Consider the following 14,162-nt stretch of genomic DNA (forward strand, 5'->3'; position numbering starts at 1 on the left):
GATGTGCTGTTACTATAGTCTAGCATTTTTATCAGCGTGAGTATCGAGGGTTCATGGTATAATAGCATTAATGTAGCTTAGTTTAGATATTTATTTATGGCATGTCTTAATTTTGATTGGACTAGATAATTATTTGATCATGCAGACCAATATACACTAAACGTGTCGACCGACTAGGTCTGCGGGGTAGGTACATTTAAGCCTCCTTCTTATTCGCCTCCTTAGTAGGTTCCTTGCCAGGACATTATGGTAGTTGCTGAGCCTTATCATTTAGTTCGCTGCTTGATCGTAGACAACGTCACCTATCATTGGATCCTTAAGGTCCTCTGTAATGTCCCGTGTACGAATATACCATTCGGCTCCGGAAAGTTTTCGCAAGGTCTTGGCCTGGATGATGCGAACTTTGAAAGAAAAAGTCTAGGGCAGGAGTCTTTGCGCAGGGTGTGAGTGACCGTAGCATATTTTTCAGGGTTCACTGAGATGCTACACCTACAAGCCCAGTTCTCGAAGCGCTTGAAGAACTTCTGCAGAATGTCAGTTGCCTCATACACGCACCTATTTTTGGCAAGGATCGCCTTTTCATCAGCAAACGTGGCCATCAGTAGGTCCTGCTGACTGATAAGAGCCATTTCGTTTGCCATGGGCATGTCGTGCGTGAAGAGGCTAAAATGTGTGGGCCCAAACGCTACCTTGTGGGACGCCCCCTCTTATGCGTTTGGTGTGAGGCTACGCTATCCTGTACCACTTGGAATGTCCTCTCGTTTAGGAAGCTCGCAATGATGCTAAAGAGCTGCGGATTTAATTCGCCTTTTATCTTTGATAGGAGACTTGCGTGCCACACCCAATCGAAGGCTTGTTCGATGTCGAGGTATGCTGCCGCACATACTCCTTGTTGTTGGTTACCTCAGTGACATGTTTTTTGAACGTAAGTCGTCTGTCGGGAGTGATCCCTGGGTATTTATGATCACGCTCCTGGTCTAAGAGCTCGGCACGGAGAAAAAGTCCGGGGCAGGAGTCCTTGCGCAGGGTGTGAGTGACCGTAGCACAAGCCCTGTTTGTTTGTTGGTTTGTTGGAAATCGAGGTATGCTGCCACCACATACTCCTTCCTGTGAAAGCCGTCCAAAATAAAATTTTAACCCGATGTGTTGCAAATGCACTTTCGAGTTGGCTCTTGGGAGAAGAAGAGCCCAAGTTTTTGACGACTACGCGATACGGTCTGTCCTCCTTGAGACAGAAGTACGTGAACTGGACCCTGACCTTAGTGAATTGCGAATAATAGCTCTATAAGTGTAGAATCTTTCACGTAGATTCTCCGTGCGCCGTAGGGAGAGACCTTAAATTCGTAGGCATCTGGGCCAGCTGCCTGGTCAAGAATCTGTTCCATTGGGACGATGTCGTTTACTCCAGGAACTGTTGTGGGCCTAGGCTAAGGACCTTCTTTGCAGCTTGAGGTTTAGCTTGAGCTAGCGGAGCCTCGTCGGTAATTTCCATCTCGTCCTCTTCGATGTCAGAGGTTTCTTCCTGAGGCGCAAGTGGAGCGTATCTGTTTCCATTTGTCAGGGAGGGATTTAAATTGAGCAAATCAAAATGTGTATTCGCCGCATCTTCGGTTGAGTTTCTGGGACACAAGATTGACGCAGAAGGCATACATAAATCAACTAAGCATATTAAACATATCGAACAAGTGCAGCTGTTTCTTGGGAAAGCAGCCTACTACTCAAATGTCATACCAAATTTGTCAACTTTGCAAAGACCGCTGCGCGATTTACTCAAAGGACGACAATTCTACTGGTCAGAAGAGCTTAGCTTTTAGCTTACAACAAAATCAAACAAATTCTAGTTTCACAGCAGGTGCTGATGTCTTATGACCCAACACTTCTATTAGTGCTAGCAGCGGACGCCAGCAAAATAGGTATAGGCGCTGTACTATCGCATCGTTTGGAAAATGGTGACGTACGTCCAATTGCATAAGCAAGCCGTACAATGAGTCCCACAGAACAGCGATATACACAAATCGACAAGGAAGCTCTAACAATTGTATGGGCGGTACAAAGATTCTTCAAATATTTATACGCCAGAAGTTGGACATTGATACATTACTTTCGAACATCTTGTGGTTTTCCCGACTAAACTTCAAAAACTGATCCTGGACGAACTACACAGGGCCTACTTGGGTATAGTAAAAATGAAGGGTATTGCACGCTCTTTCGTCTACTGGCTAGGAATCGATAAGGACATCGGGAATGCGGCAAGAACATGCGAGTTCTGTGCAAAACACGCGAATCAACCTTCAAAATTCTCCGATCACTATTGGGAATACCCTAAGTCGCCATGGAAGCGCATTCACATCGACTTCGCGGGCCCATTTAAAGGCGCGATGCTTTTGATTGTTACGGATGCATACTCAAAGTGGTTGGACGTAAAGATCACAAAATCAATTACGGCAACAAAAACAAGCGAATTACTAGATGATTTGTTTACTATGTATGTTCTCCCCCTCATGGTAGTCTCCGATAACGGCACAAATTTCACTTCGGCTGAATTCAAGCAATACCTCACATCTGTTGGCATCAAATATCAGAAGTTATCAGCACCCTATCACCCCGCAACAAACGGTCAAGCAGGAAGAAATGTCCAAACGGTAAAAAGGCAATGGGAACGACATCCAGCACACTTAAAAGAAACGTAAATGAATTCTTACAGCAATACAGAAACGCTCCGCATAGCACATCTGGCGAAGCTCCAGCGAAACTTTTCTTGGGTCGAAAATTACGTACACGACTGGATTTGATGAGACCAGAAACCATCAAGGAAAAGGTATCAGCAAAACAATTTTTAAAATGCAAGCAATCGTGGCGCCAATTTGAGATTAAGGATGTAGTTTATTTCATTTCTGGAAACCCGCGAATGGATAAGTGGATACGAGGAGAGATCGTAAGACGTTTGGGCGATCTTCATTATGAAATTCGACACAAAAGTAAATTCCATAAAAGACATATCAACCAGATTCGAGGCACAGGGTGGAAGGAGGGAAGACAACAACAACAAAACATAGAGGGAAGGAATCCAGAAAATACAACTCACTACACAGCAGTGAAAATCAGCTCACCACCTGCTTATAACATAGCATATCAGAGACCAAGGGAGTACAGTATTGGATCAGATATAACGACCGACAATAGATAGGGCAGTCAGGCCGACGAAAATTATAGCTTCAGAACACCGAAAACTTCGCGCACAACTGAAAATAATAATTCACTAAATCAAGATGTACTGATGTCAGCACAAAGGGGATCGCCAATTTTACGGGGATCGTCAACACCTATAGAAACACCAATGCGAACAGAGCAAAGTGTACGTCGCTCGACTCGAGTACATAAACCAAGGATGATATTCTCACCAGTCCATTCGAAGGGGAAGAAATGTTATGTCTGACTTTAATCACTAACCATACAATGCATAGTCTTGTCAAATGTCGGAATAATCGGATACCGATAAATCGTCAACGACTGAGCCCCATGGGTGACCGCGACCATTTTAGTGTGCCCAGACAAAGTAAGACTGCTGAGAGTGGCAGCCGAACGCTGGCCTCGAAAGCCGAACGTTCAGTATGAAGCCGCATCCCGCTCAGCGCACAACTTTGCCGCGGCTGATGCTGTTTCGTAATATATGTATGTTAGTATTAAATCTTTTTAACCCAAATACATACATATGTGTATATGCGTGTGCAGAGTGTGCCTCGCTTACACTTATTGCTTTGCGCACTTGTGTGCATCTCCTTCTTCCTGCATAGCTTCTCAAAAACCCCGAGATCTACAAGCATACAAATGTTTGTGTTGTGTGGATGTGCGCACAAGTAGATCGCGGCGTTTGTCGCGAGCCAGAGATTTTTTCTTCAATTGTGTGCCCTTTGTGCCTGTGGTGGCAAAAGGCACACACATTCAAATGCTCTATCATGTATTTCTTCGTCCAGTCAGGCATAATGAGAAGAATCTGATATATTTATATTTATTAAAAACTTAAATGACCTAAATGATATATTTATATATTATATTTTAATTTTTTTGTTTACTGTGGGGACCAATTTTGCTTAAAATTAAAAAAAAACTAAGTCGTATTTCTGCAAGGGTAATTCTTCGTCGGCTTGTCGAATAATTTAAGAAAAGACCAAACATTGAAAATGTTCAATTTTTTCGACTTGCTACTTGTGCACACGCACACTTTTTCGAGTAAGCAGTTGGGTGACATTATTAAAGGGTTTGGCCTGTTCATGTGCAAAACTCCTATTTTCCATGCATGGTGCACTAACACCTTCCTTTTTAGATGTAGGCTCTAATAACGTAACTGAAAAAATTAGCTGTGGCAAATAAAAAACCTCAATCGATTTCTAACGGCAAAAAAATAAACCTTTTTTAAACTGGGATCCTTTTAATTGTTTCTAATAAAAGTGAGTTCTCTTAACAGGGTCTGTCTATTGAGTTACGATTTGAATTAATCTACGATATTGACAACTAATATACAACGTCAATGAACTTATAAGACATGTAAGGTAACAGCATGTTTGAAGCCATTGATGAGGACCACGCAGTATCTGGAAGATTAAAGTCACATAGAAAAACCAGTGAGTATTAAAGAAAGCATTGAGGTAATGGTTTAAATAAAAAAGGTATACCAGAATTAGCAGGAATCTACGAACGTGTAATAAAACATAAATCCTACCAAAATATTTACTTAATATTCTTGTTTGTTGAAACGATAGAGGCGTAGTTCTAGACGACCAATCCGCTAGTGTCAGCTGATTAAAAGGCTAGTATCGAAAACAGACGACTCGAATAACACATCAGGATTTTTCCGTTCTCATGTCACAACTTCTTAAATCTTAGTTTTGAGCTACCTGGGATTACATACCTCGTAGCTACAGGATTAAAAAGAAACGAGCTGCAATGTGACCGTAGCTATGGCCTAAGTTGAATTGTGAAGGGCACTTGGCATCGGCAAGTTACGAAAAATAGTTTTTTTTTTGCCTGGACTCACCCAAAAGTTTTAGAGTATTGAATTGACTACACAGAGCTGTAAGCGGATCGTTAAGTTTGGCAAAACCAATGATTTGACCCTCAAAGCCTGTCCTAGGCCATCAAAATCGATCCAAGGACCCAGAAGGTATTGAAAAGCGAGTTTGTTGAACACTAATTTGCCCAAATCGATTTCTAAAGCTTCTATATTGGTGGAAACGTGCGGAACGATACGAATTGTGGGAAAAGCTAAAGTAACCACAGCACCAAGCAATCAGGTGGAAAAAACATTGTAAGAATTCATGAAAGCTTTCTGAACGCACATGCATTTAATAACAATCTTTTAATGTGCATATGGTATTTTGCGATTGAAAATAGTAATAAATATTAAAAATTTATAACGAACACGTGCTGATTGCAAGAACTATAGTTCTCTTACGAAATGGAATTGGATTGCTGATGCCAAACCGTGCTTTACTTAATTCTGAATCTGAATTACGTTTCGTCCCAACTAATTTTAATAACCAGATTCAAACTCCTTGTTTTAATTTCTGGTATTGCAGATGCTTCTCTAGATTCCGATAAGTCATAATTATGCAAGCAATGCGGCTGTGACGCGCACCATCAAAGACTATCAGCCGTTTTATGAACTTAATGCAGATGATCAGAATATTGCTAATAATATTGTTCTGATTGACCTCTAATTCTACAAATCGTAAATTAAAGTTTTGCTTATAGAGCGGATTTTTATCTAACTTGGATTATACAATCTCGTTTAGAAGGCAGCTCAATAATTCATCAGGAGACCGAGTTCGCATAGCCAGTCTCTAGAGGCCTTTTACATGCGAAGTATAACAACATATCTTCAGTTTCGTTTGTCAAATCTACAAATCATAGGGATATTAACATATTACTAACAGAAAACTTCAAGCACAAAAGTGATTGATCATCTCATCGTCTTCTTGAAAATGTCGAGCTAGATATCAAGGCACAATGCGCATTCATATATGAATATCAGCTTGGAACAAATGACTATTCCATCAGATAAGACCTCAGCATCTATGTTTCACTATTGTGCTTAAGCTTGATAGGACAAGCACAAAATTGAGTTCAGTGTTCGAAATTTACATCTGGATTCTCACTTTTCACATAGCATATGGTATGAAGATCTAAATTGTTTAATTCTCTACAGAGGACACGTTTGCTTCAGTACCATTGCAACACACTTTAAGTTTTTCAGGATTTTTCAACGGCATCAGTCCATGCATCTTTAGCATCAGTAATTGGACGGATAATGTAAGAAATTTCTTCGGAGCGCAAAATATGATGGCTGATCCTAACGAGATATAGTTGAGCGGCATAAATTTGAATTTCATTACTCAGTCTTCACACTTTGGTGGATAGTGGAATATATGATTGTCCAACAATAAACATGTGGATTTTAAGCTCGCGACCCTTAAATTGTTTTTAAAAAAACGTTCTGTTTAGTTGAGTTCTGTTTAGTACTCTCAATAGGATTTATATTTTGATTCACGATATGTTTTTTGAGTTGACGAAAATACGGTTTAAACAAATACATAGGTAAATTTCACTTCGCAGGAATGTTCGAACAAGCAACAAAAAAACAATAGCTACCAAACCATTAACACATACAAAGTCAATCTCCTAGAAGTGAAGCTGAACGACCTCCGGTAGTAAGTAGTGTATTTCAAAGAAAACATTCAAGAATCAGTAATGTTATAACATTTTGAAAGGCAAGCACTAAAGAGGTGGTTAGTTTTTTTTACCACAAATTGTCTAGAGGCCGCTGACTTTATTATGGTTGTCGCCCTGTAGCAACTATAACGACAGCAGGCGACTTGTATTAAAAGGAAGTTTTGTTAACGAAAAAAATTCGTGCAATTTAAATTAACACTTTGTCAGCTATGAATGCATGTAAAAATGTACTTTAGGAAATGGCTGTCCTACTTCTTGTACCTCTTCACATTTAAGAAAATGTATTCTTCTATATATTTAAGGTTCATTGCTTATTTTCTATTTATATAAAAACTTTAGACATTCATGTCACATCCAAAATGTTGTAAATGAAGGTTCTCCACCGCCTTTCAAAGCATGCCCCTATAAACTTTGAATTATCATAACCAGGTGCGATATTTATTAAATTGGGGGATTTGGGTATTTTCCAAAGAAAAATAACAAATCAACTCATTCTGCATTGTGAAAATTAAATATCAAATTTAAGTTAATTTTTTTTAGCATCTAAGATTGTCTGGCGCACGGACGACTACGGTAACCACGAATCTGCTCGTCCTCGTCCATACATCACTACTTCATTACACCCATTTCACATTTGTAATAAGTACAAAATATTAAAACTACTTTATATGAATTGAATAAATGTGATAAGAGTAATTATCTACAGCAACCTGGAAATCTCAGCCTGTCTATATAAATTGTAAATGGATCAGAATTTTCAGCATCTATTGGCTAGATTAAATAATTGCTTTGCATTTTTATACACAAATATTATGTTATTTATTACTGTATTTTATGAATTTAGAATAAAATTATATGTAAAGTTCTAATTTTGAATACCTCTTTCAGAATTATATTAATATACGCAAATACCGACACGTTTGAGTATAAAACTTAAACTAACAGCTCTGTTCATAAGCAAGTTTTGTTTTGCCCTTACTGCGTGAATATGTATCACATTGATATACAAATTAATTTATTTACCCACATGCTTTATTTGTACATTACTACAAAAGACCAATTTAAAGCGTATGCGTGTTGTCAATTGGATTAAATTATCTCGAGCTCTCGTGAACACTTATTTACACGTATGTATTAAGATTCAAAATTTTTTTTTTTTCCTCCGACTATTTGGGTTAATTTTAGGGGAATCGTTGTGGCCACCACTATGAAAAAGATTTCAAAAACTTTCTGCAGATAAATATGTATGTATATAGATACATATATACATAGCTGTATGTCGACACTAAGACACCTAATTCCAGAAAAAACCGTGTGAAAAAAACCGTGTAAAAATAGACATTGATCGTATGCAAAAATAGGTGATTGGTTTCTTATTTCTAAAACCTATTAAAATTAGTGAAAAGCAAGGGATTTTTAAGAACAAATATTCATGTTTATTTTATTTTACACAAGCATAGTTATTAAAGAATAAAAAGATATGCACTCTAAAATTAAATGTATGACAAGTTCAGGAACTAAAAAAAATTATGTAAAGCTATGTTGTTAACAAAAAGAACAGGTTATTTAATTTTTAAGGTAAAAAAAAATAAAAAAAAATATAAATAACTGAATGAATATAAAAAGTTTTGGCTGACCTTTTATCTTACGCTAAAATTAAATTTAATGTAATGTTGGAAAAACAAATTCGAATATACAAAATTTGTTTACCAAACACCTGATAGTTTACAAATGACCTGATAGTTCAAAAATTCTTCCTGATGAATTAGTTGCAAAGTATACTAGCATCAACTACCAGAACTTATTCATTCCCAATTTTATCACAATAGCAAAAGTATTCCATCAAACATTACGTTTATCATTCATTCATTACATTGATTCGAGACGAAAGCATACCCCAGATATTGCTTCTCAGCTTTCGATTTTTAGAACTTTTAAATTTTCTCAACTTGTCATGTTTCCTCAATCCACCATTGCAAAACATATAATTTGTAATGCTTGTATAGTGGCATACGTCTTTTGCATAAGCAATTAGTTATGCCATGGAAGCCACTTAATGGTCTCTCGCCCTAAACATCTCATTTCATTGCAAATTTCATTACTGGTCGCACTTTTTAATAAAAGCTTCCAAAGTAGAACGTCCGGAAGAGAAGGTACTGCGCTAAAAATTGAAAGCCCAACTCCATTAGCTTGGTTGCGCTAATGAAGCCAACGCTTTCAATTCTTGGCACATATTTAAAGTAGTTGAGCATAATTCATACATAAATATAATTTATTATTTGTGCGATTTAGTGCTTCTGAGGAAATGATAATTAGTGTCAAAAATTAATTGTCACTACAATTTCATTTCGCTTAGTCTTTGTCGTTTCCCCCTTCTTGTCATCACTCTCAACCACTGTAAGTTATACAGTTGTCTGAGACCAAGCGCATGTATATAAGTGCAGTACACGCATACATACACACGTACATAGCAAGCCAGCTGCAGCCCGTTTATTTTCGTTCCGCTTTGTGCTAAGCGGTGGCTGTGCAATTGTTGTTGTACGCATTTTTCGTTGGTGCGTTTCTGTCAAAAGACGCTCGCTTCGTTTTATTGATCAGGCAAATCACTTTATTGAATTGGTTTGCAATTCGATTTTAATTTAAATTAATACTTATTAAATCGAATTTACAGTCAATTATGTCTACTAAGGAAAGTAATGGCTATTCAAAGAAGAAACGTCATATGTCCATTAAATGCAGAATGCGTTTAAATGATCAAATAATAAAAGGTAAATTAAACCTAGAATCTACAGAGTTAGAATGGAGATTAGAAATGCTGGCCTCACATATAAATACAGAGTTTAAGAATTTTATTAGCCTGTTTGAAACTCTTGTTCATAACGATAATGCGATCCCGAGCAAAGAGAAATTCAATCATCTGATCTCATGTCTCTCTGGTGAAGCTCTAGGCACTGTTAGAGCGTATCAAATCACCGAGGACAATTATTTAAAAGCATTAGACATCCTAAAGAGAGTTTACGACAATGAATGTCTAATATTTAATGAAAATATTTCGGCTCTCTTTAGCCTGCCAAAAATAACGCATTCTGCGGCATGATTGAGATCAATGATTGACACTGTCTCCGCCATCTATGGCTCGCTCCTGTCAAAAAGATTTCTAACGCGATTCTCATTCACCTCGTTATGAACAAAGTTGACCCAATGACCAGACGAAAATGGAAGGATCCACTCGATTTTGCAAACATTCCATCATGGAGTGATTGTGAAACAGCCTTGAATCGTATGCATCAACACCTTTCTGCTGAAGAATCAACCAAAGCTTCGTCCGATAGCCCGAAGCCAGAGTTGAAGGCTGATTCCAAAAACAATAAACGAAGTTCGTTTTCCTGTTCTGTGGCTAGTGTAAGAAGATAAAGTGTCCCCAAAATGTTTATATTGCGGTTCCGAAGGCCATTCGATATTGAATTGCTCAGCAGCGGTTTGAGTTCGCTAAGGCGGCTTCTTTATGCATCAATTGCCTTCGGAAGGGGCACACTGTTGCCAAATGTAAGGCAAACAAGTGCAGAGTATGCAGTCGTTTTCATAACACACTGTTGCATAGATACTCTGCCGTTTCTAACACTCGAGCGTTACCACCACCCCTTGACTCCATACAGGATCAACCATCGACTTCACATGCTATGAATGTGCGGTAGCTATCATAGCTACCGCAGTCGTTACCATTAAAACGAGAAGTGGCGAGTTTGTTTTGGCTAGAGCTTTACTCGATTCTGGTTCACAAATTAATTTTGTAACAGACGAGCTAGCACAACCTTTGCTGCGTAGAGAAGCCACAGAAGATCGACATGATCATCGGAGCTGAGACGTTTTTTGAGCATCTGTCTATCGATCAGATTAAACAAGGTCCGAATTTTCTGATTCTGCAAAAGACACTTGTTGGCTAGATTGTCTCAGGGTGTAACACCCGTCAAGTCATGAGAAGACTCATGCTGTTAATCTGAGTTACCAAGAAGAGTCTTATACCTCGATAAACAAAACATTGCAGTAATTTTGGTCATTGGAAGAAAATTCAGCCAAAAAGGTCCGAGCAGTTGAACAGCAGTTATGTGAGTGCCACATTCAAGATAATTTGCAAATATTGTTGTCAGGCCGATTTAAAGTAAAACTATCATTAACATCAGATCTAAATCAGCTTGGTAACTCCTGAATAAGCTTCGTGTTTTGTCGCTTGAAAGACGCTTTTGGTCACATGTCGGAAATAGATGATCAGATTCCAAGTACTCCACACTACTTCATTCCGCATCGGTGTGTTTTAAGACCACAAAGCACAACGACGAAGTTACTCGTCCTATCGAACATCATCTTAAATTGCGTTGATTGACCTTCTAATGGTTGGACCGACCATTCAAAAGGAGCTATATTCAACTCTGGTTCGATTTATGTTCCACAAATATGCATTGACAGCTGACCTCGAAAAAATGTATAGGCAGATCATGGTGCATAAAGCAAATGGAGATTTCCAGTTCATAATGTAGAGAAAGCACCCATCTGACTCTTTGAGGTCTTTCAGGTTCAACACTGTAACCTACGCAACTGCGCCAGCCCCGTTTTTGTCAATACGGTGTTTTACAAAGCTAAACTAGTCATCACACCCTAAAGCTGCTGACGTTATCAGGCACGATGATTCACTGACTGGTGCTGCATGCGTATAGAACCTTCAGACATTTAAGTCTGCAGTGTCGCAAATACTTCAATACTTCCTGACACAACCAAAACGCTTGCCGAATGAAGATGCCTTTCAATTCAAGATTGACGATTCATTCATGGGTCTTAGAGCGACAAAACAGAACATTCTCTCGGTGCCATCGCGGCTATTTGACCCGTTTGGCCTGTAAAGCCCTCCGATAATCAAGGTAAAAATCCTACTCCAAGAACTCTGAATTCGGAAGTTAGACTGGGATGAATCTGTCCCTCTGAGTTCGGATAACTCGTGGCAGTAACTGAAATCTACTTTGGATCAGTTGCAACTAATAAAGATACCACGATACGTGTTTACAGAGCCAACTTCAACGATCGAGATACATGGTTTCGCCGACACCTCAATAAGAGCGTTTGAAGCATGCGCATATATACGCAGCTATACAGAAGGTTGTCGTATTTCGTTGTTGACAACTCGCAATTTGCTAGAAGCGCTATTTGACGAATTGTCATGCTGGCCCAAGAGTCCCAAGAGTCCAAGAGTTCCAAGAGTCTTCTTCGTGAGCGACTTTGGCTAATCAACGCTAAAAAGTCTGTCGTCAGACAGTGAAATCATGTATACGTTGCTTTAAATGCAAACCTCGTCTGCTAACACAAATTATGGGAAATTTAGCAGCAGATCGAGAATTTTATACGCGGCTGGTCCAAAGTCGCCTTCGTTTTTGTTCAGGTTCGAGGCACGCCCGCATGCTCAGCCAGCAAGAGAGTAAGAAATACATATGACTTGTGTGGTCGAACGGTATCGTTGTCTTTCATCTCGCTCACACCACAGGAAACTGCTTTGGCTTACTCTCATACATATGATTTGTGCAATATCTTCAAATACACCAAAATACAAAAAGGATCGATGATATATTTATTGACATATCATATTTATCTTTTTCTTTTAAATTATTCAATCCTGACGCGTGCCAAAAATGAAATTTTCTTTTGCGCCCATGATCGCCTAATTCACACACCTTTGTGTGCGTCTGTCTGTGTGTAGAGCTCAAAATTCAAAAATCACAAAACTTCAAATCTTGTCAAATTTGCAAGGAAAAGGCAGGCAACCAACAGGCACACAAACGCATAAATGCTTCTATTCATATACAAAATATGCAAGTATGCGTGAATAGCAGGTGCAAAAATTGTAAATGCACACATGCCATCGCTCAGGTACCCTTACCAACGATAGTGAGCTAAAATGCATTTTTGCTTTTAGGGACACATACACACACACATTTAAACGATCCCTAAACATAAAGAAAGAGCATTGAGAGCACTGAGAGTAAGTGGCAGCGAGATTAAAAAAGCGATGCCGTTCTATCGCACAAATCATATGTATGAGAGTAAGCCAAAGCAGTTTCCTGTGGTGTGAGCGAGATGAAAGACAACGATACCGTTCTACCACACAAGTCATATGTATTTCCTACTCTCTTGCTGGCTGAGCATGCGGGCGTCTCTCGAACCCGAACAAAAACGAAGGCGACTTTGGACCAGCCGCGTATTAAATTCGTGGCCCCATCATTTTATACTGGATGCCCAGTCTATATGTTGTTTGGTTGGTGGTCGCACATAACATTATATTTTTGCTTCGCCACCAAAGAGGTTCACTTAGATCTGGTATGTGACATATCCCGTAATACGTTTTTAATGGCTTTTCAAAGGTTCGTCGGCCGTCGAGGAGTCCCACAGACCGTCCACTGCGACAACGCGGCGAACTACGTCGGAGCAAAACGCCAGTTTTAGGAGTTGCGAGCTCGAATCGAGGAAGAAGCGGACGCAATTCGCGAATTCGCATCAAAAACTGGATGCGAATTTGCGTTCATACCGCCAAGAGCTCCGCACATCGAGGGTCTGTGGGAGGCAGGTGTGAAGTCTGCAAAGCACCTACTCCAACGGACGGTATGCAGCCTGTTGCTAACGGCCAAAAAGCTGCAGACGACTCTTGTCGCAGTTTAGCATAAACACAGCTGATTCGCAGCATAAGATCACCGCGAGCTTTTGAGCTTTAAGAAAATAAGCTTTATCATAACCATAGCTGACTTGCAGCATAAGTTCACAATTGTACTTTAGTTCTAATCTTGGATTCAAATAAATCGGAAGCCTTCAGCCTCCCACATAAAAAATATTTTTTTCCAATTAGTAGCCACTAATCGGTTAATTGGCGCCCAACGTGGGGCTCGCGATTATAAACACAAAAAAAGGATAATTAAAAGAAACAAAATCCTTAGTGATTCGCGAGTGAGCAAAAGTGCTGATTTACCATTCCAAGATTGTCTCAAAAGAGCATTAAAAATTTTCTAAAAACGAAAATATCGAGTGCCTCTAAAAGAAACATTAAAAATTTCCGACGAACGGAAATACCCTGTTTCTGAAAACTTGAAGAGTAGTGAAAATACCCTGAGCTGGAAGTATTGATTGTCCACAAGACTTAAAAGTGAAACCAAATTTTCCCATTCAATTTAAATGAAAAACATTCCAAAAAATTAATCGATCAAAAGAAGCGAAACAAATATTTTCGCCAACAAAATTTTTTTTTCACCAATCAAAAACTTTTAACAAAATAAAAAATATCACGTCAACCTGAGACCCCCATAAAAGAAGACCCTAAAACCCAGAAGGAAGGAAGGAAGGAAGGAAGACTTGAACGATATATGTATAATCACCCATAAAGAAAGACCTTTTACGTGAGC

This window comes from Drosophila montana, unplaced genomic scaffold (genome assembly GCF_035044405.1).
Source record: "Drosophila montana isolate Dmon_TW-CO22-7 unplaced genomic scaffold, ASM3504440v1 contig_3814_1, whole genome shotgun sequence".
Taxonomy (NCBI): domain Eukaryota; kingdom Metazoa; phylum Arthropoda; class Insecta; order Diptera; family Drosophilidae; genus Drosophila; species Drosophila montana.